Genomic DNA, 21,521 nt, shown 5'->3' with positions numbered 1-21,521 from the left:
GAATCGCAGCTACCGACATGTGGTGTTGCAGAGTGGACTGATAAGGGACAAGGAGCTTCTTCGCAGAATCGTCTAGGAAAGGTATGCGGAAAACACTCACTAAAAGACGGGAGAGGATGATAGGATGTGTGTTGGTACACGGCTTCCATGGCACTGGACGGAATTCTGAAGGGAAACACTGTAGAGGAGGACACAGACATCAGAATGCAAGGGACAAATAGTTGAGAATGTTGGGTGTAAAAGGTACTTTCGTGTGAACAGGTGCGACGAAATGACGAGATGACAATTAAAATCGCTCAAAAGAGGAAAGGCCGCTGGACCTGATGGGATACCAGTTCGATTTTACAGAGTACGCGAAGGAACTTGCCCCCCTTCTTGCAGCAGTGTACCGTAGGTCTCTAGAAGAGCGTAGCGTTCCAAAGGATTGGAAAAGGGCACAGGTCATCCCCGTTTTCAAGAAGGGACGTCGAACAGATGTGCAGAACTATAGACCTATATCTCTAACGTCGATCAGTTGTAGAATTTTGGAACACGTATTATGTTCGAGTATAATGACTTTTCTGGAGACTAGAAATCTACTCTGTAGGAATCAGCATGGGTTTCGAAAAAGACGGTCGTGTGAAACCCAGCTCGCGCTATTCGTCCACGAGACTCAGAGGGCCATAAACACGGGTTCACAGGTAGGTGCCGTGTTTCTTGACTTCCGCAAGGCGTTCGATACAGTTCCCCACAGTCGTTTAATGAACAAAGTAAGAGCATATGGACTATCAGACCAATTGTGTGATTGGATTGAGGAGTTCCTAGATAACAGAACGCAGCCTGTCATTCTCAATGGAGAGAAGTCTTCCGAAGTAAGAGTGATTTCAGGTGCGCCGCAGGGGAGTGTCATAGGACCGTTGCTATTCACAATATACATAAATGGCCTGGTGGATGAAATCGGAAGTTCACTGAGGCTTTTTGCAGATGATGCTGTGGTGTATCGAGAGGTTGTAACAATGGGAAATTGTACTGAAATGCAGGAGGATCTGCAGCGAATTGACGCATGGTGCAGGGAATGGCAATTGAATCTCAATGTAGACAAGTGTAATGTGCTGCGAATACATAAAAAGATAGATCCCGTATCATTTAGCTACAAAATAGCAGGTCAGCAACTGGAAGCAGATAATTCCATAAATTATCTGGGAGTACGCATTAGGAGTGATTTAAAATGGAATGATCATATAAAGTTGATCGTCGGTAAAGCAGATGCCAGACTGAGATTCATTGGATGAATCCTAAGGAAATGCAATCCGAAAACAAAGGAAGTAGGTTACAGTACGCTTGTTCGCCCAATGCTTGAATACACCTCAGCAGTGTGGGATCCGTACCAGATAGGGTTGATAGAAGAGATAGAGAAGATCCAACGGAGAGCAGCGCGCTTCGTTACAGGATCATTTAGTAATCGCGAAAGCGTTACGGAGATGATAGATAAACTCCAGTGGAAGACTCTGCAGGAGAGACGCTCAGTAGCTCGGTACGGGCTTTTGTTAAAGTTTCGAGAACATACCTTCACCGAAGAGTCAAGCATTATATTGCTCCCTCCTACGTATATCTCGCGAAGAGACCATGAGGATAAGATCAGAGAGATTAGAGCCCACACAGAAGCATACCGACAATCCTTCTTTCCACGTACAATACGAGACTGGAATAGAAGGGAGAACCGATAGAGGTACTCAGGGTACCCTCCACCACACACCGTCAGGTGGCTTGCGGAGTATGGATGTAGATGTAGATGTAGACGAAGCGGTCTTTTTAAATCTGACGGTCTTTAAACAAACAGAAATGACATTATTCGGTAATTGGGGATTGCATATTTGAACATAAATACCCGCGTAGATGTCGTTTGATGCGGCATCAAGACATTCTGCACTGCCGATCATTCAACAATGAATGACGAGAAGTAACTGAAAATGTGCGAGATTTTGTGCGGCCGATGAAATCCGCCTGGAATATTAGACATGTCCTGTATATACAACTTAAGAGCAACCAGCTCATTTTCCAGATGAGATTTTAGAGTGTTTGGCGATATGTTGACAGCCGCTGGCAAATGAATGGCCTGCCAGAAACGGGATCTGAAAACGAGCAATTTTTTCTATGAGCGTGAGCAAAGGGAGAGATGTACCAAGAAAAAAGTGAAACTTTGGACCAATTGCAGGCAAATGTCTTCACAGTACTGAGTAATTTACCGAGAACACGTTGCATTATCCGACCTTTCATGTAAATTAAAAAATAAGCAATCAGCCAAAACTTGTGAAATACAACCTACATCAAGGTATGATTTATTAAACGTCCTGGAGGTATAAGTTACGTAAACATCACCGCAAATCGTAATCCCAGCTTCGAACCGAATATCACGAAAGATACAAATTCACCGACTGCGTGGATGCTAATAGAGGGAGCGTTAACTGTGATCGAGCAAAGGACTGGTAGTGGCTACATCAAAGGAACAATTTTGGTGTACTCCTGGTATGATGAGTGTAGTTACGGGAGACCCAAATCAGGGAGCAGGGCGTGTATCTGATCCACTTTTCTCTCAACTGCGAGACCAGTGTCATAACACTGAGCTATCTCGCTCGGAACCTGAATCGCTGATATGTCACGTCGCATTCCAATGATGGTTGTTTTCAGCATTTACTGAAGAACAGGACTCTGGTTGTGGATAAAGCAAATAATCATTCGCAGCTGTGTAGACTTTTACTGAAGTCTTCAGGTAGATTATAACTTCTTACTTTTACATTACTGTTTATTATCTTCTGAACGTTCCAACACCGTTGCAGGAGCCTTCTAGGATATTCTTTGCTTCGTTGTTTTTTTTTCGTTAGAGTTCTTATCCACTCACTACAAATACAAGAGTATGATACCACTTTCCTGATCACTACTGGTCAGCTAGTAAATCTTTCGATAATTACGTAATTAGAATAAGGAGTCGAGTTCGTTGTCAAGGAAGAAGTAGAAGGCAACGCAAATTCAGGAGAGTGGCTTTTCCGACGGTCACACGGCAAACTTGTGTCACACTTACCACTTCCTGCACGGCGTGCTTACCCGTGACGCTAGCAGCAGCTTTGCAAGAGAGGAAATTTTGTTTGTTTGACGCTGTTCTGATGCTATGCCCTGCCTTAACAACTGTCTTCTTACAAAGATTGAATCTGGGTACTGCAAGCTTTGAACGATCATCGTTCTGTCCGTAACGAACATGATACTGTTTCTACGAGGGTTGGAACTGTAATAGTGGCAACTATTTATTTACAGCTGGTAGAAAATAGATACGTGTTTCGCAGTTTTATTGACCTCCAAAGTAGTCAACAGCATTGTGTATAACCCGCAGCCAGCGATGTGGAAGTCGTAGGATACTGTTAGCAGTGGCAGTTGTGTTGACAGTTCGAGCGGCGCGGTCTATTGTCCGACGAATTTATAGCAGTTCTGAAGCGAATGCCGTGAACTGTTTCCTTCAGTCTACAAATCGCGTTGAACTCACGAGGGCTTACGTCAGGGGAGTGCAGTAGCTGGTATAGCACTTAGAAGCCCCATCAGTTAAACAAATCAGTAACAGCTTGCACAGTATGTGCTTGAGGATTGTCCTGCAAAATGATGTGCAGGTTTTGCAGAAAGTGTCATCGCTTCTGTCTCTGTGCCGTTCATTTTTGGAACACAAACTACGACCAGCATCTCGTGGTCGTACGGTAGCGTTCTCGCTTCCCACGCCCGGGTTCCCGGGTTCGATTCCCGGCGGGGCCAGGGATTTTCTCTGTCTCGTGATGGCTGGGTGTTGTGTGATGTCCTTAGGTTAGTTAGGTTTAAGTAGTTCTAAATTCTAGGGGACTGATGACCATAGATGTTAAGTCTCATAGTGCTCAGAGCCATTTGAACCACATCTTGTAGGGCACGTTGAGTTTCATGGGCAGCGTGAGGGCGAGCATTACTCTCTTGGAGCAGCATGTCACCTTCCTGTTGCACGTAGAGCAAAAGAGCAGGTCTAATAACATTCTGCACGTACCGAGGGCTGTAGTGTTGGGCTGTTGGCTGTTAACAGCGCGTAGCGTTGCGCAGTTGGAGGTGAGCCGCCAGCAGTGGTGGATGTGGGGAGTGAGATGGGGGAGTTTTGAGAGCGGATGATCTGGACGTGTGTCCATCAGAAAGAGTAAATTTGTAAGACTGGATGTCATGAACTGATATATATATATATATTATGACTTTTGAACACTATTAAGGTAAATACATTGTTTGTTCTCTATCAAAATCTTTCATTTGCTAACTATGCCTATCAGTAGTTAGTGGCTTCAGTAGTTAGGATCTTTTATTTAGCTGGCAGTATTGGCCCTCGCTGTATTGCAGTAGTTCGAGTAACGGAGATTTTTGTGAGGTAAGTGATTCATGAAAGGTATAGGTTGTTGTTAGTCAGGGCCATTTTTGTAGGGATTATTGAAAGTCAGATTGCGTTGCGCTAAAAATATTGTGTGTCAGTTTAGTGATGATCAGAATAAGTAAAGAGAGAAATGTCTAAGTACGTTCAGTTTTGCTCAACTGTTTGAAAATCAAATAACGTAGAGGTTTATCAGCGCAGTAATTCATTAATTTTTCTAAGGGGATGTTTCACCCTGCACGAATCCGCCCGGCGGACTTGTGTAGAGGTCCGGTGAGCCGGCCAGTCTGTTGATGGTTTTTAGGCTGTTTTCGATCTGCCTCGGCGAATGCGGGCTGGTCCCCCTTATTCCGCCTCGGCTACAATATGTCGGCGATTGCTGAGCAAATACCATTACTCTACCACGCCAACACAGGGGCTACACTCTCCTGGTGTGAGACACTGTTCCCTCGGGGGGAGGGGGGGGGGGGAGGTCCACTGGGAGCCGAACCGCGCAATAACTCTGGGTTCGGTGTGGGTCGGCGGAGGGGTGAAAAGGGGACTGCAGTAGTCGTCGTGGGGTTGTGGACCACTGCGACTGCGGCGGGGACGGAGCCTCTTCGTTGTTTCTAGGTCCCCGGTTAACATACAATACAATACAAAGTCAACTGAATTAGTGATGCATCCGTTGTAGTGTGTACATATACATGCAGGCAAGCAATCCACTTCCATGATCGCTGAACCTCGGTCCACAACTGTTAAGAGGAAAGGCCAAGACGATCAAATCTTGCTTGATGGGTGATTTGCCGCACTGTTAACGTCCGAGATAGCTGACGGAGTGATATGCTGCTGCTCACACCAGGTGACTGGCGGTGGAGGTTTTCCCTGTATCGAGCTGCTCGCGGCTTACACCTGAGAAGGTGATACGTGGAAAGCCAAGGCCCTACGCGACCTTGCATACGGAGCTTGCCACTTCACTGTTCCTGGCACCCGCAGTATAACCGTACTAAGATTTACATCAGAATATTCCGGACGTGGCAACAGGAACGCTCCCTCTTGAACGCGTCATGTAACTCAGTTGCTCTTTGTATGTATGAGGGAGTGGACACAACACATTACCATGGTTAATACGGTATAGGAAAACCGTTGGTATTCACAACGGCTTCGAGTCGCCTTGGAACGGATAAAGATAGGTTCTGTAGGATTTTCAACGGAATGTTCAAGAAGAACAAAATCTACTGCAGCTGTATTTTCAAAATCCCTTTATTTGGACAGAGGCACGCACGCTACCTGAATTTCAGGACACTAAACCCATCTTCAGGTGCTACTGTAGCAACTAATAAAGACTAACTAGAACGCTAAACAAAATTGGGGGACATAATAGGACTGTTTTGGCTGTAAACTAATCGTAGGACATACTTAAATTGCGTACAACAAAACGTGCAACATTAAGCAAAAAAAGGTATACTCTCTCTATGAATCTTAGAATATCTACCCTCCGTAGCACTCTAAAGTTTCATAAACAGAATGCTTCGATCAGGCCTCTTATTAATGCTATCGACAGCCAAGGGTATCAACAAGCCAGATTTGTTACTGACGTACTCGATCAGCTTTATTTTCTCTCAGAATCATACTCGCTTAAAAACAGACGATAGCCAAGAGTATCAACAAGCCAGATTTCTTACTGACGTAATCAGCTTTATTTTCTCTCAGAATCATACTCGCTTAAAAATAGACGATAAGTTATTAAATGCCTACAAGATCTGAAGGTACCTGTGGGCGATAACATAGCATCCATTGATGGAAAAAACATATAATACTAAACCCCAATATTCTCTGTTATGGAAGAGAACTTACGCGCCATTATCAATCTTGGAGATGATGTTGGCAAATTTACGAAAATACTATCGCTTCCCCACAAGTATAGTTACTTCCGATTTGGAGGAAACATGTACCAACAACATACAGGATTAGCAATGGGTACCCTGATAGCTGCCACAGTTGCAAACATTTATGTATCCTATGTGGAAAGTAAATTTTTAAATGAGCACCCTCAGTTTAAAGAAAGGATGGTAGTGTACAAACGGAACATTAATGGTGTGGTTATAATTTTTGATGGTAACATCGAACAGGTGAGTGATATGTATGGGAGGCTCCGAACTTTTGAGCTTACAGTGGAGCATGGAGTCTTTTGCATCTTTTTTGTATTACTTTGAAGGGCGATAATCTAGGGTTTGAAGTGTACAGTTAACCATCAACAACCGAACACTAATTCATAATTCTCCAGAGCACCCAAAGTTATATAAACATGCAGTTTATAGGCCATGGATGTGCAGAATGTTAGAAATCCCGTTAAGTCCTAATGCTGCTAGAAAACAATTGGATATCATTAAGCATGTGGCACAGCACATTGCTCAGTCAGTTAATGTAGTCAAGGATTTGTTTAAAAAATGATACAAAAAGAGACGATTCAGGGGAAACAGAGTAGTTACTCTCCATGGGTTGAAGTGAAGAAGAATTGTTATAGACTCCTATAGTTCGGTCTTCTATCCCATAAATTAGATATATGGGTGAGCTTTGTTTATATTAATCCGGTTTTTTTATACCTAAAAACAATGGGCAACAATGCGTCCCCCAGGATAAGCGCGTTGTTTGTCCTTTCGGTTACGCTGGTATTTATGGTATCAAATGCCCAGAGAGCGAGCGTAGATAAATTGACGGCCAGGAAGAAGTATCCAAACTATACTCAGAGTGTATGGTGTCACTCGTAATTCTAAATCAACTTTAGTGGTGCATTTGGCACACAACAACCAGAGCTTGCAAAGGCCTAATCAGATCTAAAAATTTTGCATATACAACCAAAAAGATTGTTCCTGAAAATTCCGAAGGAGTTGGAAATTGTGAAATGCATGTTCCAACATCCAGACAGTCATCTCAATGAGCGAAATTAACGTAAAGGTAAAGGGATGCTAAGTAACTATCTACAGTTTTTACAGTGGGCTCCACTAAAGTGGGTTTTTGCACGTGGTTACTTTCACGTTAGTGTTATGCGTTGTATCTCGACCCTTGACTTCGGAGATTGAGTGTAGTGTCAACTGAGATTAGTCTCATAGTTTTTTCTATGCTACTCTTTCATTTTTTCTATTTGTGTGTTCATACTTAACATGTGTCTCTAGGCATGTAAATAACGTGCACTTTGTGCGATGTCTATTACTTGCACTGACTTCACCCTTACTTTGAGTTGTGTGCAACATAATTATGCAAATTGTGCTCAATTTTTGGATGAAATGTGTCCGTCCTATTGGGACAGGTCACAACATCTTTGTCCTCTGTGCGAGCTGTGACGAGTCTAATCTTGTCTTCGCGGTCTCAAAGGAAGCGGTACGTAGGAACCTTTCCGTTAGCACTACCATGGGTCACACTTGTTTTTTTGTATACGCTCAGTGTCACCCGCTACACCGGTCTAACATTGGCTCCATAGATTAGATCACTCTTCCAGGATGGAACCAACGAATGTAAGTTATCCCCTTTATAGACTTTTCCAGTATATTATCTCTTGAACCCGAAGGCTGCCGGTTGGTTTACCTACTGCTGAGCCCACGTGAACATAAAATTGCATATCCCAGCAAACTGTTACCCCAGGTATTTGAGTGAGTACATTGATTTCAGTTGTGACAGGATGGTGTTACTAAATTTACTGCCTTTCCACGTTTTGTGAAACGCACAGTTTTACATATCTGAACATTCAAAGCAAATTTACAGATCTTTGTATCACTTTGAAACTTATCAAAATCGACTGAAAATTTATGCAGCATTTCTTCTCAGAGAGTACTTCGTTGTACCAGGGACTCTATCCACCTTTCAATCAACATTTTCTCGTGCTTTATTGGTATTTACACTGCGTGATCAAAGGCCCGCCCAATTGGCCGAGCGGTCAAACGCACAGCTTTCCGGGCGGGAAGGAGCGCCGGTCCCCGGCTCGAATCCGCCCTGCGGCCTTGTGTCGAGATCCGGTGAGCCGGCCAGTCTGTGGATGGTTTTTAGGCGGTTTTCCATCTGCCTCGGCAAATGCGGGCTAGTTCCCCCTATCCCGCCACAGCTACACTATGTCGGCGATTGCTGTGCAAATAAGTTCTCAACGTACGCGTACACCTCCATTACTCTACCACGCAAACATAGGGCTTACACTCGTCTGGTGTGAGACGTTCCCTGGGGGGTCCACCGGCGGCCGAACCGCACAATAACCCTGCGTTCGGTGTGGGGCGGCGAAGGGGTGAAGTGGACTGCGGCAGTCGTCGTGGGGTTGTGGACCACTGCGGCCGCGGCGGGGACGGAGCCTCTCCGTCGTTTCTAGGTCCCCGGTTAACATAACATATCATAACGTGATCAAAAGTATCCGGACGTACCAAAATCACGTTTTTCATAGTAGGTACATTGTACTGCCACCTACTGCCAGGTTCTCCATATCAGCTATCTCAGAAGTCATTAGACATCGCGAGAGAGCAGAATGGGGCGCTCCGCGGAACTCACGGACTTCGAGCGTAGTCAGGTGATTGGGTGTCACTTGTGTCATACGTCTGTACCTGAGATTTCCACACTCCTAAACACCCCTAGTTCCACTGTCTCCGACGTGATAGCGAAGTGGAAGCGTGAAGGGACACGCACAGCACAAAAGCATACAGGCCGACCTCATCTGCTAACTGACAGTGACCACCTACAATTGAAGAGAGTCGTAATGTGTAATAGGCAGACATCTATCCAGACCATCACACAGGAATTCCAAACTGCATCAAGATCCACTGCAAGTATTATGTCAGTTAGGCGACAGGTGAGAAAACTTGGATTTCATCGTCGAGCGGCTGCTCGTAAGCCACACATCACGCCGGTAAATGCCAAACGACTCCTCGCTTCGTGTAAGGAGCGTAAACGTTTGACGATTGAACAGTGGAAAAACGTTGTGTAGAATGACGAATCACGGTACACAATGCGGCGATCCGATGGCAAGGTGTGGGTATGGCGAATGCCCGGTGAACGTCTTCTGCCAGCGTGTAAAGTGCCAACAGTAAAATCACGAGGCGGTAGTGTTATGGTGCGGTCGTGTTATTCGTGGAGCAGGCTTGCACCACTTGTTGTTTTGCGTGGATCACTGCACAGGCCTACATTCAAGTTTTAAGCACCTTCTTGCTTGAAGAGCAATTCGGGGATGGCGCTTGCATCTTTCAACAAGATCGAGCTCCTGTTCACAATGCACGACCTGTGGCGGAGTGGTTACACGGCAATAGCATCCCTGTATAATGGACTGACGTGCACAGGGTCCTGACCTGAATCCTATAGAAGACCTTTAGGATGTTTTGGAACGCCGAATTCATGCCAGACCTCACCGACCGACATCGATACCTCTCCTCAGTGCAGCACTCCATGAAGAATGGGCTGCCATTCCCCAAGAAACCTTCCAACACCTGATTGAACATATGCCTGCGAGAGTGCAATCTGTCATCAAGGCTAAGGGAGGGCCAACACCATACTGAATTCCAGCACTGTCGATGGACACGCGCCACGAACTCTTAAGTCATTTCCAGCCAAGTGTCCGGATACTTTTGATCACATAGTGTATGTGGAATAAAAACGAGAACTTCTCGTCCATTTTTACAAATTTATAGTTTATGGTACTTGTGCTTTGTCTCATCGCATCGCATCGTGCGATGTGATAGTGGCGGGGGAAGAGAAAGATGTCGATCAACCGCTGACGTCTGTTGCAGGCAGCTCTAAGTGCTTACGCAAACCAGCTGTACGGAGATGTGGTCGAGATGCCAGAAATCTGCGCTGACTGCGTCAGAGCCTGGCACGCGCTAGCGTTATCGGCCGCAAGGTCGGTGGCTGTGAGACTCCTAACCGACGCACGGACGGTGTGGCGTAGTCGCGCCAGCAGGCGAAGAAAACATGTGGACTTTAATGCTCGCTAACAAGAGCAACGTACTCGTGGCATGTAAAAGATGTGCGCACAGATCACTTCATTTTTCTGTTTCAAGGAATCCTCAGACTGTAGATATGAAACAAAAAGAAGAAAAAAGAATGAAACGGTCCCTTACAAGCGCTCATGACCGATAGTCACAGACGTAACTTATTAAGTGTCAAGAAGATAATACTAAATCACCTGGCTCTGCTTCAAATTGTTAGAACAGCCGCAATAAATCCAATACATACAGTAATCGCTTCATCTGCCCATCTGTCGCCTTACGCTGACCGCTGACGTATCTCTGCTAGTACAACATATCCTTCTGTTAAACTCTACGCCCTCCACTTCCTGTCCCACCGCTTCCTGATCCTGAATCACACACGCAAATGTATCATTCCTAGCAGCCACAGACCTCCCCATCTTCTTTCTTTTACACCTCAAGGCCCTGCAACGTTCTCCTCCACGGAAAAGTGGCAAAATTTGAGAAAGAAGTGAGAGAGGATTTCGTGTTATTCTCTCCTTCACAAGCAGCAAAGGAAACTTATTAAAAGTTTGGAAAAGCAATAAAAGTTCAAAGAAATGAAAAGTTTACAGTTAGCTGAGGACATTTGAACTTTGTCGGAGACTGTAATGGAGTTGTAACATCGGTTGAAGGGACTGGATGGTTTATGGAATTCAAAACAGTCTTTGATCACACTATTTTTATTTTATTTCATTTATGCCTGGTTTCGTACATGAGATTATCACAAGATGCATTTAGGAAGTAATCCAAATTCTCCACCTGTTACGCGCGAGTAGCGCCCCCCCCCCCCCACCTCCCCCCCCCCCCCCCCCACCAATCCCCATCCATTAGCCCCTCTGCTCACAGTATTCGCTAAGTCTCTCTGCGATTCGAAAGATCTGTTGCGTCTGCACTGAAAGTACCTAGATCCGTCCTCACTATAGGATGTTTCAAAAAGGACTTTACAACATTAAAAAGACATAAATTTATTGAAAGAAGATATAGGGCTGGATTTAGTGTTATTTTGTAGGGAAACACATCACGTTTTTTACCTTAAACTAAAGATGTTGTACGTGGCTTCCGTTGGTTATCCTGTCAATTTCTTCCAGGTGTAACTTGCTCAGTGGCCGCGTAAATTCGTGCTCTAATTTCAGGAAAAGAAGCCGGCTCTGGAGGTACAAACACGATATCCTTGATGAACCCGATCAAAAAATCGTGTGGTGTCAGGTGTGGGGAACATGGGGACCATGGAATTGGCGCATGACGGCCAATCCATTGACCTGGAAAGCGGTCACTAAGAAAATCCCTGACGCGAGCCAGGTAGTGGGGCGGTGCATCATCTTGCATGAAGTAAACTTTCCTTTCTTGGTCATCCTCATCGATCTGTGGTATCAAAAACTGTTGCAACATATCCAGGTACACTATCCCGTTGATGGTTCTCTCACGGAGAAAAACGGCCCGTACACTTCGTTCTTGCTCAATGCACAAAAAACGTTCAGTGTTGGGCTATCACGAACATGTTGCAATGTTTGATGTGGATATCCACTGCCCCAAATCCTACAGTTTGTGGGGCGGCGGATAAGTTTGTAAAAATAATCTAATTGCTGTTTGCTGTATAAATGCTTGCTGTAGAATCAGTTTCTGGCTTTTAGAATGTTGTTAATGCTGTCTTTCGCCGTTCTCAACACTGGCTCTCTATTTACTTCTTGGCACCCAGAAAGTGATTTAATAAAACATGGAGCCAGTATTTAGAGATCCTAGTGCCCACTTCAATTGAGATACCATTATAGCTGCAGCTTATAGCTCTGAGGAATTAGGAGATTGTCCGGGATTTCTAATCAAAAACGGTTTTCCAAAATAGTTGAGTATATTCTGAAATTCACTGATAAAAAACACAAGTATCCCTACAACCTAACTAACAGAGCAGTTCAGAGTCTAATGCGCTGATGCAACTATAAATGTCCGAATTAAATGTTAAAAAGAATGCTCGCCATAATTTGATGAAAATATTTCATCAAACGCCACGCTAAATATTTGGTAGAATGTCTGTCCCGCGACGGCGCGTGAAAATACGACAATACGCAAACTGAAGCTAGATAATGAAAATCATTCCAGAATTAACACTTCACATGAAATGTTTTCATGGTTCCGTGTATCTCTAGTAACTTAATACGGCACACGAGGCTGTTTGTAGCAGATACACTGATGCGACGCGACTACCGACACAGATGGCGTGTCATTCAGCGTCTGGAGAGAACTGGGGCCTTGCTTCCTCGCGTAGCGTCCTTATATATAAAGCCGCGGTGCGGACGGCGAAGGGAACGCCTGATCTAATCGGTTCTCTCGCCTAGCCGCTGGGCTAGTAACGCACCACTTCAAGTTACATAATAATTTATAGCTTCTTTGGCTGATGGCCGATGAAGCTCTTAATTTAAACGTGCATTCAGCACGCAGGTAAGTATTGATAATAAAATTTTGACGTGGCTAAGTTAAATATTTTGGGCGAGAGAATTAATTAAATTGCACTGTACGCAGTAGATGAGCTCTGAACTGGCCCTTTTGAGATCCGCTATCGCTATAGTTTTATAGGTATTCAAAAGAAACTTTACACATCTTCATAGTCATAGCGGACCTCCAACCTATTTAAATCTAAACATCCTAGCCTTATTTATTAACCTACTTAATCTATCTTGCTTCCTTCAGTTTTGAGACGAAAACCAGAAAATCATGAATTTCCACTAAAATCTTAATATGTGAAATCCAAAGTACTGTTTTTATTAAATCATTATGAAAGATGAATCTAAATATAAATTTTGAAGTCTCTAGCTCTTTTCTGTTGCGCCAATGATTTTTCCAGAAAAACGTCCAAATTTCGAAAATGGCTGAAGTTATCGAACTGATATTTAACACACATTAATTTAGTATTATTCCTGACATGCTAGAAAAGTTTTAGTTCATTTGCTTGATTTTTAAGGTATTGCGCAACATTTATGACGTCAGAGCTAGTTACAGCAGACTGGCTGGCACACAATGGAAACTGATGTGAATTTACTACATCGTGAGTAGGCTGCTTCCCTACAAGTTACGTGTGTGAAAAGTCGACTCGTCAGAAAAGACGATTTTGTCCAAGAAATGTTCATCCTTATCTAATCGATTTAACAGATCTGCACAGAAGCTCTTGCGAGCAATGTTATCAATGTCTGTTATTGCTTGTACGATCGTCAATCTGACGGTTTCAAAAGCAAACGGTTTCTCAACACATGTCAAAGAGTAGTATATGGGATTTGCAGTTAGCGAGATGCAAGCCGGGTACATTTCGTACCGCTGTTGACAAAACGGTGTCTCACTCGCTTGACGACGTCGTCAGATGTGCTTGGACGACCTGATGATTTCCCTTGTCTTACCGAGCACCCTGTTTCTACAAAACATTTATGCCACTCATAAATTGTAGGCCTACTAGGAGGAGATATAGCGTACTTGGGACGGACGTTACGCTGAACTGTTGTCGCCGACTTCGATTCTTCAAACCAGAACACACAGCTAGCGCGCTTGGGTCCAGTGAACGCAGCCGTCTTTAAAGCAACTGCCGCTAGCGCTCCTTACGCTGCGATCCGGCACTAGCGAACTATGCGAAACAAAACTTGATTTATTTCCCTACAAATTGTCACTACAATCACCTCTGTAGGTACTATAAATTAATTTACGTGAATTTTCAAACGTGTAAAATCCTTTTTGAAACTCCCTATATACAGGGTGGTCGGAAATTCCCGTTACAGATTTCTAGGACTTGTCGGGGAGAATGAGTACATCGTATTTTGAATACGAACCCAAGTCCAGAAACATCATCCAGCGAGACTACAGAGCGTCGAAGTTACAAGCGCGGGCGTCTGTAAACGTACGTATACACGGGGTGATTCCGTGACGACGTTACAGACTTTCTAGGATGATGGAGAACGATAAATATATTAATTTGAACTAAGGATCCCTGTACTGGAAACGAACGAGTCGAAATTTATAAACGGAAGCCGTTCTGATGCCTCTGACAGTTGTTTACATGTACCGGTTCTTGTGTTGCGAAGAGTGTAGTGCTGGTAACTTTCAGTGGTGGTAGTGTGCACAAAAACGAGAAAAAATGTCCAGTAAACGTGGGCTCTAAATTGCATACCTGAGGAGCTATCACCATACGTTCATCTTCGCTCATGTCCACACCACCACCACCACTGAAAGTTACCAACCTTACACTCTTCGCAACACAAGAACCGGTGCATGGATTCAACTGTCAGAGGTATCAGAACGGTTTACGTTTATATCTTTCGACTCGTTCGTTTCCTGTACAGGGATCCCTACTTCAAATTAATACATTTATCGTTCTCCATCATCCTAGAAAGTCTGTAACATCATCACGGAATCACCCCGTGTATGCGTACGTTTACAGACGCCCGCGCCTATAACGCTCTGTAGTCTTGTTGGATGACGTTTCCGGACATGGGTTCCTATTCAAAATACGATGTACTCACTGCCCTCTACGAGTCCTAGAAGTCTGTAACGGGAATTTCCGACCACCCTGTATAGGTTCAAATGGCTCTGAGCACTATGCGACTTAACTTCTTAGATCATTAGTCGCCTAGGACTTAGAACTAATCGAACCTAACTAAACTAAGGACATCACACACATCCATGCCCGAGGCAGGATTCGAACCTGCGACCGTAGCGGACGCTCGGTTCCAGACTGTAGCGCCTAGAACCGCACAGCCGCTCCGGCCGGCCCCTGCATAGTGAGTTTCAAAATACTACATATCAAAAAGCTAGTGTATTTTTTTAGATGCATCTGATAGTTATCTTAATGAACGAAAGCAGACAAAAAAGAGAAAAAAATTTGCGATCAAAGCGTTAAATTACACGTGGGTGGCTGTATACTTCATGGAAATTATGCCACACTTCAAAGCAATAGACAGCGGCTTGAAAAGATTATATGAATATTAGCAACTGAGAAAAAGGCTAATGGCATGGAGCCAAATCAAGTCAGGTTATGCAGGGGATTTAGATTAAATGAGACGCTGCAAGCAGGACGTATTCTGGTATTTGCGCAATCATACAACGTATGACGGCAGAAGTAAACAGGGCAGACAATGCAAACTCGAAACAGCAAGAAAATCTTTTCTAAAAAAAAGAAATATGGTAAGAGCCAATACAAACGCAAGTATTAGGAAGACTTTTCTGGAGATATTTGTTTCGGAAATAGAATTATTTGGAAGTGAAACAACACGCACTTGAAGAGAATAGATTTTGAAACGTAGTGGACCGGCCTCTGTGGCCGAGCGGTTCTAGGAGCTTCAGTCTGGAACCGCGCTGCAGTTACGGTCGCAGGTTCGAATCCTGCCTCGGGCATGGATGTGTGTGATGTCCTTAGTTTAGTTAGGTTTACGTTGTTCTAAGTCTAGGGGACTGATGACCTCAGAGCGCTCAGAGCCATTTGAACCATTTTTGAAACGTAGTGCGCTGAAGATTACTGAAGATTAGATTGGTAAAACGATTAACTAGTGAGAAGATACTAAAGAGAACTGGGGAGAAAAGAGCTGAGCTTGATCAAAGAATTGATCCGAGGCACTGAGGAATAATTAATTTGGTTGTGAAGTGTGCGGAGTGTGGGGCAAAAATTGTGAAGGGAGACCAAGGGTTGTAGTAGGCAGTTTTAAATTTCGCGGAGTTCAAGAGGCCTGCACAGGACAGATTAGCATAGATAAGTGCATCAAACCAGTTTTTGGGCTGCAGACTACAGCGACAATAGCGCGAGGCTACCTCCTACGGATTCTCCTTCTCTCACACTAACGCTTCACTTTCGCCCGCTGCTAATGACACCCCGCCGCACAGCGTGACCTCGCAGGACGTGTAATCGGCACGCCGCCTCCGGAGCCTCGCCGGACTGCCGGTATTTAGGCCAGGAGCGCCGGAGGACGAAGCGGCGGGCGCTTCACTGCGGCGACTCCTGGGGGCCGCCGCACGCCGCGGAATGCCGACGGCGAGGCTGCAGCAGCCGGAGGGTGTGGGCGTCTGGCCGAAGTCCGGGCGTCAGACGCAGGTTTCTCAACCGTCTTGTGAAATGGTGCAGTCCAAAACTAGAGTAAAATTGCTATGGCTCTGCAAAGCAGTCACTTGCGCTGACCCTAACTTACTTTCCATCTATTTGATTTGCAGCTCCTTGTATTGGTCGTGTTTGCAGTTAAAATTTTTGGATGTGAGGTCCGCCAGTTATGCAAAACACCGTTTTTCTCACTACCCAAACATGTTTCGGCACCACTGTGCCATCATCAGTGGGTTTTCGCTTTTATTTATTCTGCAATGCGAACATTTTTGTTAAATGAATATAAAATTATGTGCGTTTTTAGTTCAAACAACAGATCGTTTCTTTTTGTAAATACCTTTACTTTTGGTCTGCATGAATTTTCTGGCTCACTTTTGCGTTAATTACTACAGGTATCTTGTCATCTGAAACCAAACGATGATGATGATGATGAGAAAATTTTGTGGGAGTTAACCTATCTTCTAGAACGTAATTTAGTTTTTTGCTATGTTTTCGCTCCTATTTTCGTATTTACTTACGTTTTCGTGTGTCTAGCACGTCCATTCTCCGCATCATACTGAGATATTGTGATGCTTACGTAATTATAACACGTATTTTCCACAAATAACGCAGTAAAACACTTTTCACTACACCAGAACACAGTGTGATTGTGGTTTGTTATGTGTACCAGCCCAGTCAGTGTTCATTTGTTCACCAGAGAGTTCGGCGCCAAATTTGAATTTTGTTTGCATTTTATTTGTGTGTGTGTGTGTGTGTGTGTGTGTGTGTGTGTGTGTGTGTGTGTGCGTGCGTGTGTGTACACTTTATCTGTTTGTGCTGTTTTTGTTTGTACAGCACAAACAGATAAAGTCTACACGCGCGCGCGCGCGCACACACAGTCACATGAAAATACTTGTTTTCTGTTTTGATGAGGATTCGTAGTTCCGTTGCATAGTGTTTGCTTTTTTTTTTAATTGTGATGATAAATGTGTGTAAAATTATGTAATGTATTTAAATTTAAATATTTAAAGCTTATAAGAATTGTAAATGAATTGTTGCCATGTTTAGGAATTATTTTGATTAATGTAGTGTCACGTGACTTGTTTCAGGACTGGGGTTATGAGCGGGAAAAGGGGGTCTTGTTCGTTGGGCGGTGTGGTGGTAAGTTCGGAGTGGCAAAGTGCCGCGAGTGTAAGCATGGACGCCAGTGTATGCGAATAAACTGTGAAGGAACAACGTCAAAGTGTGTAGGTGCGGGACAATAAACCATGTGTACGAATTGCACCGATTATTATTTATCCAGATCGGATTTATTTGTGAACTTAAAAATGCATGACCACAAAGAAGTGTTTCTTTTTAAATAAAGAAGTTTCAATCTGAACTCGTATAATGTTCCTCATTTTCGCAAGGTTGTGGTATAGACAATTGTGTATTCAATTCACTGCTTTTCAGAGGCTAGCCAATATATGACTCAGTATTAGGGGCGCAAATGCAACCGTTCACTACCAACCCCATCTGCAGATGAGCCACGTGTAAAATAGGTAGTGAACGAGCCCAAGTACAGTTGCAACTAGTAGAATATTGTAAAAGAAAATATGCAAGTTTGAAATAATCTCTTGTGCTCTTGTTCTCTTCTCTTGTTATTACATGCTCTTACTGTCTTGTTATTATGTTTTGGCTGGAATTAGGTGTTTGTCGCTGAGCTGTACTAATAGAAGTGAGTTTTATTTACGTGCGTACACTGAATCTTCATTAAAGCATAAAAAATAAACTTCGTATTATGACAATATTATTTGATGCTCCTCCTTCATTTTAGATATAACGAAGAAATAGATTTCATCCATTAAGAGTGAGGATATTAAATACGGAATCTACTACTTTGGTTCGTAATTATCTCAAAAGCCATTTTGTGTGTTAATTACTATTTGCATATTGCAGTTGTTAGAAACTGCAGTCCTTTATCGTTTTCGAACTCCAATCATACTTCTGTGTGCGATTATTATAAAAGTAAACTTAGTTTCTTTCTACTGTGAATTAAATACCAAACGAACTGTTTCAGAGCTAATTGTGAGTCGTAGCTATTTTCCAGTTCAAAAGTAAATGAAAGTTAACAGCATTATTAGCATTCTTGACTTTTACTAAAGTAACTGAGATCCATAATCAGGTTATGCTGAGGGAATTAGATTAGGAAATGAGATGCTTAAAGTAGTAAATGAGTTTTGCTATTTGGGGAGCAAAATAACTGATGATGGTCGAAGTAGAGAGGATATACAATATAGACGGGCTATGGCAAGAAAAACCATTTCTAAAGAAGATGAATTTGTTAACATCGAGTATAGATTTGAGTGTCAGGAAGTCGTTTCTGAAAGTATTAGTATGGAGTGTAGCCATCTATGAAAGTGAAACGTGGATGACAAATAGTGTAGACAAGAAGAGAATGGAAGCTTTCGAAATGTGGTGCTACAGAAGAATGCTGAAGATTAGATGGGTAGCTCACGTAACTAATGAGGAAGTACTGAACAGAATTGGGGAGAAGAGGAATTTGTGGCACAGCTTGACTAGAAGAAGGGATCGGTTGGTAGGACACGTTGTGAGACATCAAGGGATCACCAATTTACTATTGGACGGAAGCGTGGAGGGTAAAAATCGTAGCCGGCCGGAGTGGCCGAGCCTTTCTAGGCGCTACAGTCTGGAACCGCGCGACTGCTACGGTCGCAGGTTCGAATCCTGACTCGGGCATGGATGTGTGTGATGTCCTTAAGTTAGTTAGGCTTAAGTAGTTCTAAGTTCTAGGGGACTGATGACCTCAGAAGTTAAGTCCCATAGTGCTCAGAGCCATTTTTCGGTAAAAATCGTAGATGCACAGGATTGAGTAGCATGGAGAGCTGCATCAAACCAGTCTCTGGACTGGAGACCACAACACAACAATAACTGAGATTAAACAAAAGAGTATCAGGCTCCAGCCTCTTTTTTTTTTTTTTTTTTTTTTATCAAATGCAGAATATAAAGCAAATTTCAAGTAATGTCAGGCACTAATGTTATAGTGCCATTCACCATAACGTGGCACCTATCTTGAAATCAAGGACATATATCAAACGTTGTTTTGTAAACTACGTATGTACACGAAATCATTGTGAAGTTTGTAAGAATAATCTAGGTTTCTTCCCATTTGCAGTACTGGCCGTTAAAATTATAACACCACGGAGACAGCATGCAACGAACGTAAAATTCTCATGAAGCGTGCTTGGATGCTTGGATGTGCAAACACTTATCATTTCATTCGAACCACGCAAAGTCGGAAGGAGTGAAGCCATCTTCATTCTATACATCACGAAACGTTATCCAGGGGGTTGTGACTTTTCCATCAGAGCAAACAATTCCCTATGACAATTATTGTAAAAACTCTTTCACCGGGTCAAGTTGCCAAGTTGCCTTCAGAGTACGAGAACGAGTAGGTTAAAAGCCACTTACAGGACAAGCTGTAGGCGTCGGTGCTTTAGTAAGCTGCAGAGGGGTCGACGCAGCAAGTGCTATAGCCACAGGCGCCCGGCGCGCTCGGCGTGTGAAGCACGCGATCCTCATAATGGTGCAGTCACCGTAACCCTCCAACAGATAATTAAAGGAATATGATTGTAAAAGCAGTTCCAAGTTAAGAAACCAAGACTCAACGAAAGTGTCAGTACCGATAAAAAGATGGCACAGTGTAACAGAAATCAATAATAAATACAGGGTGTTTTACGTAATAGAATGCAAAAATGTAACAGGGCATAGAGAATACTCCACTGAACAACTTTAGATAGGGGACTTGATGTCGGAGAAGGCAGCTTAAGGAGATGTCGAAGTGAACTTGCCTGCTCCTTTGTCTATCATTACTGTTTTCCAGTTTATTTACAACCAACATACGTACATGTTTACAAGTTCTGTGCTGCTTATTTACATATACATTCTTTATTTGCTACAAGCAAACATGGAGGACGAGCCTGATCCCCAGGAAATCATTATGCAATTTTTGTTAAGTTTACTTGTCCATGAGGTGGTTTTGTTGTATCGTATTTACATTGTCCCATGACAGAACATGCTATGAATCAACGACAGACCCATTCATTACTCAGTGCTATTCAGAGACGTAGATTACAATAAGATGGGACAGTGCTGGCGAAGTTTCGCAGAACTCATTGACTTGCACCTTGTGTATGGGGAAGTACGTTGCAATGCTTTCGCTGTGAAGGCTCTACAGGGAAAGATTTCCTAACGGGCATCATTCATCGCGACGAGTGTTTATTTCTCTCGATGGACGAATGCGGGACACTGGTTCACCGGAAAGAAGAAACTAGGGTCCCGGCATTACGAGGACCACTCGCACACCCGGTTGTGAAGAAGTGGTGCTGGAACGTGTTGCAGCGGACCCCACTGCAAGTACTTGTCGTATGGCGCGTGAAATGGCCGCTGCACATACTAGCATGTGGAGAGTACTCCACGAACAACAGTTACACCCATATCATCCACAACGAGACCATGCAAAGCTTCTGACTGACGTTACACCAAAGTTCACATTGTGTCTGGTTGCTCCTCCAAATCGTGCTGTTTACTGACGAGGCTTCGTCTGATCACGGTTAATTTCGAACAGCAGGAAGAGCCGTATGTGGGATGAGGAAAACCATCACGCTGTAGTACAGTCACACCATGAAGAATGTTTTGCTGTGTAGGCGACAATCTCATTGGGTCATATCTTCTACCTGGCCGTCTGAACGGCCACCTGTACTTGTCCAAAGAGGAGCGGCAAGATTCGTGACTGGTACATTTAGCCATCGCGAGATTGTCACAAATCTCATAGAAAATTTGAAGTGGGACACACTAGCAGATAGACGACGTGGTAAACGGAAGGGGCTGCTCACTAAATTCAGAAATCCGATCTTCGCCGAGGATGCAGAGCATATAATATTACAACCAACTTTCAAATCGCACAGTGATCACCATTCAAAGATAAGGGAAATTGGGTCGTACTGAGGCGTTCAGACAGTCGTTTTTCCCTCGCCCGATCCGCGAGTGTAACAGAGGGCGAGGGGTGGGGCGGGGGGGGGGGGGGGGGGGAATATGACTGGCGCGAATTGTGCCCTCCGCCACA

The sequence above is a fragment of the Schistocerca serialis genome, chromosome 6, assembly GCF_023864345.2.
Source record: "Schistocerca serialis cubense isolate TAMUIC-IGC-003099 chromosome 6, iqSchSeri2.2, whole genome shotgun sequence".
NCBI classification, from domain to species: domain Eukaryota; kingdom Metazoa; phylum Arthropoda; class Insecta; order Orthoptera; family Acrididae; genus Schistocerca; species Schistocerca serialis.
This window is presented reverse-complemented; position numbering follows the sequence as displayed.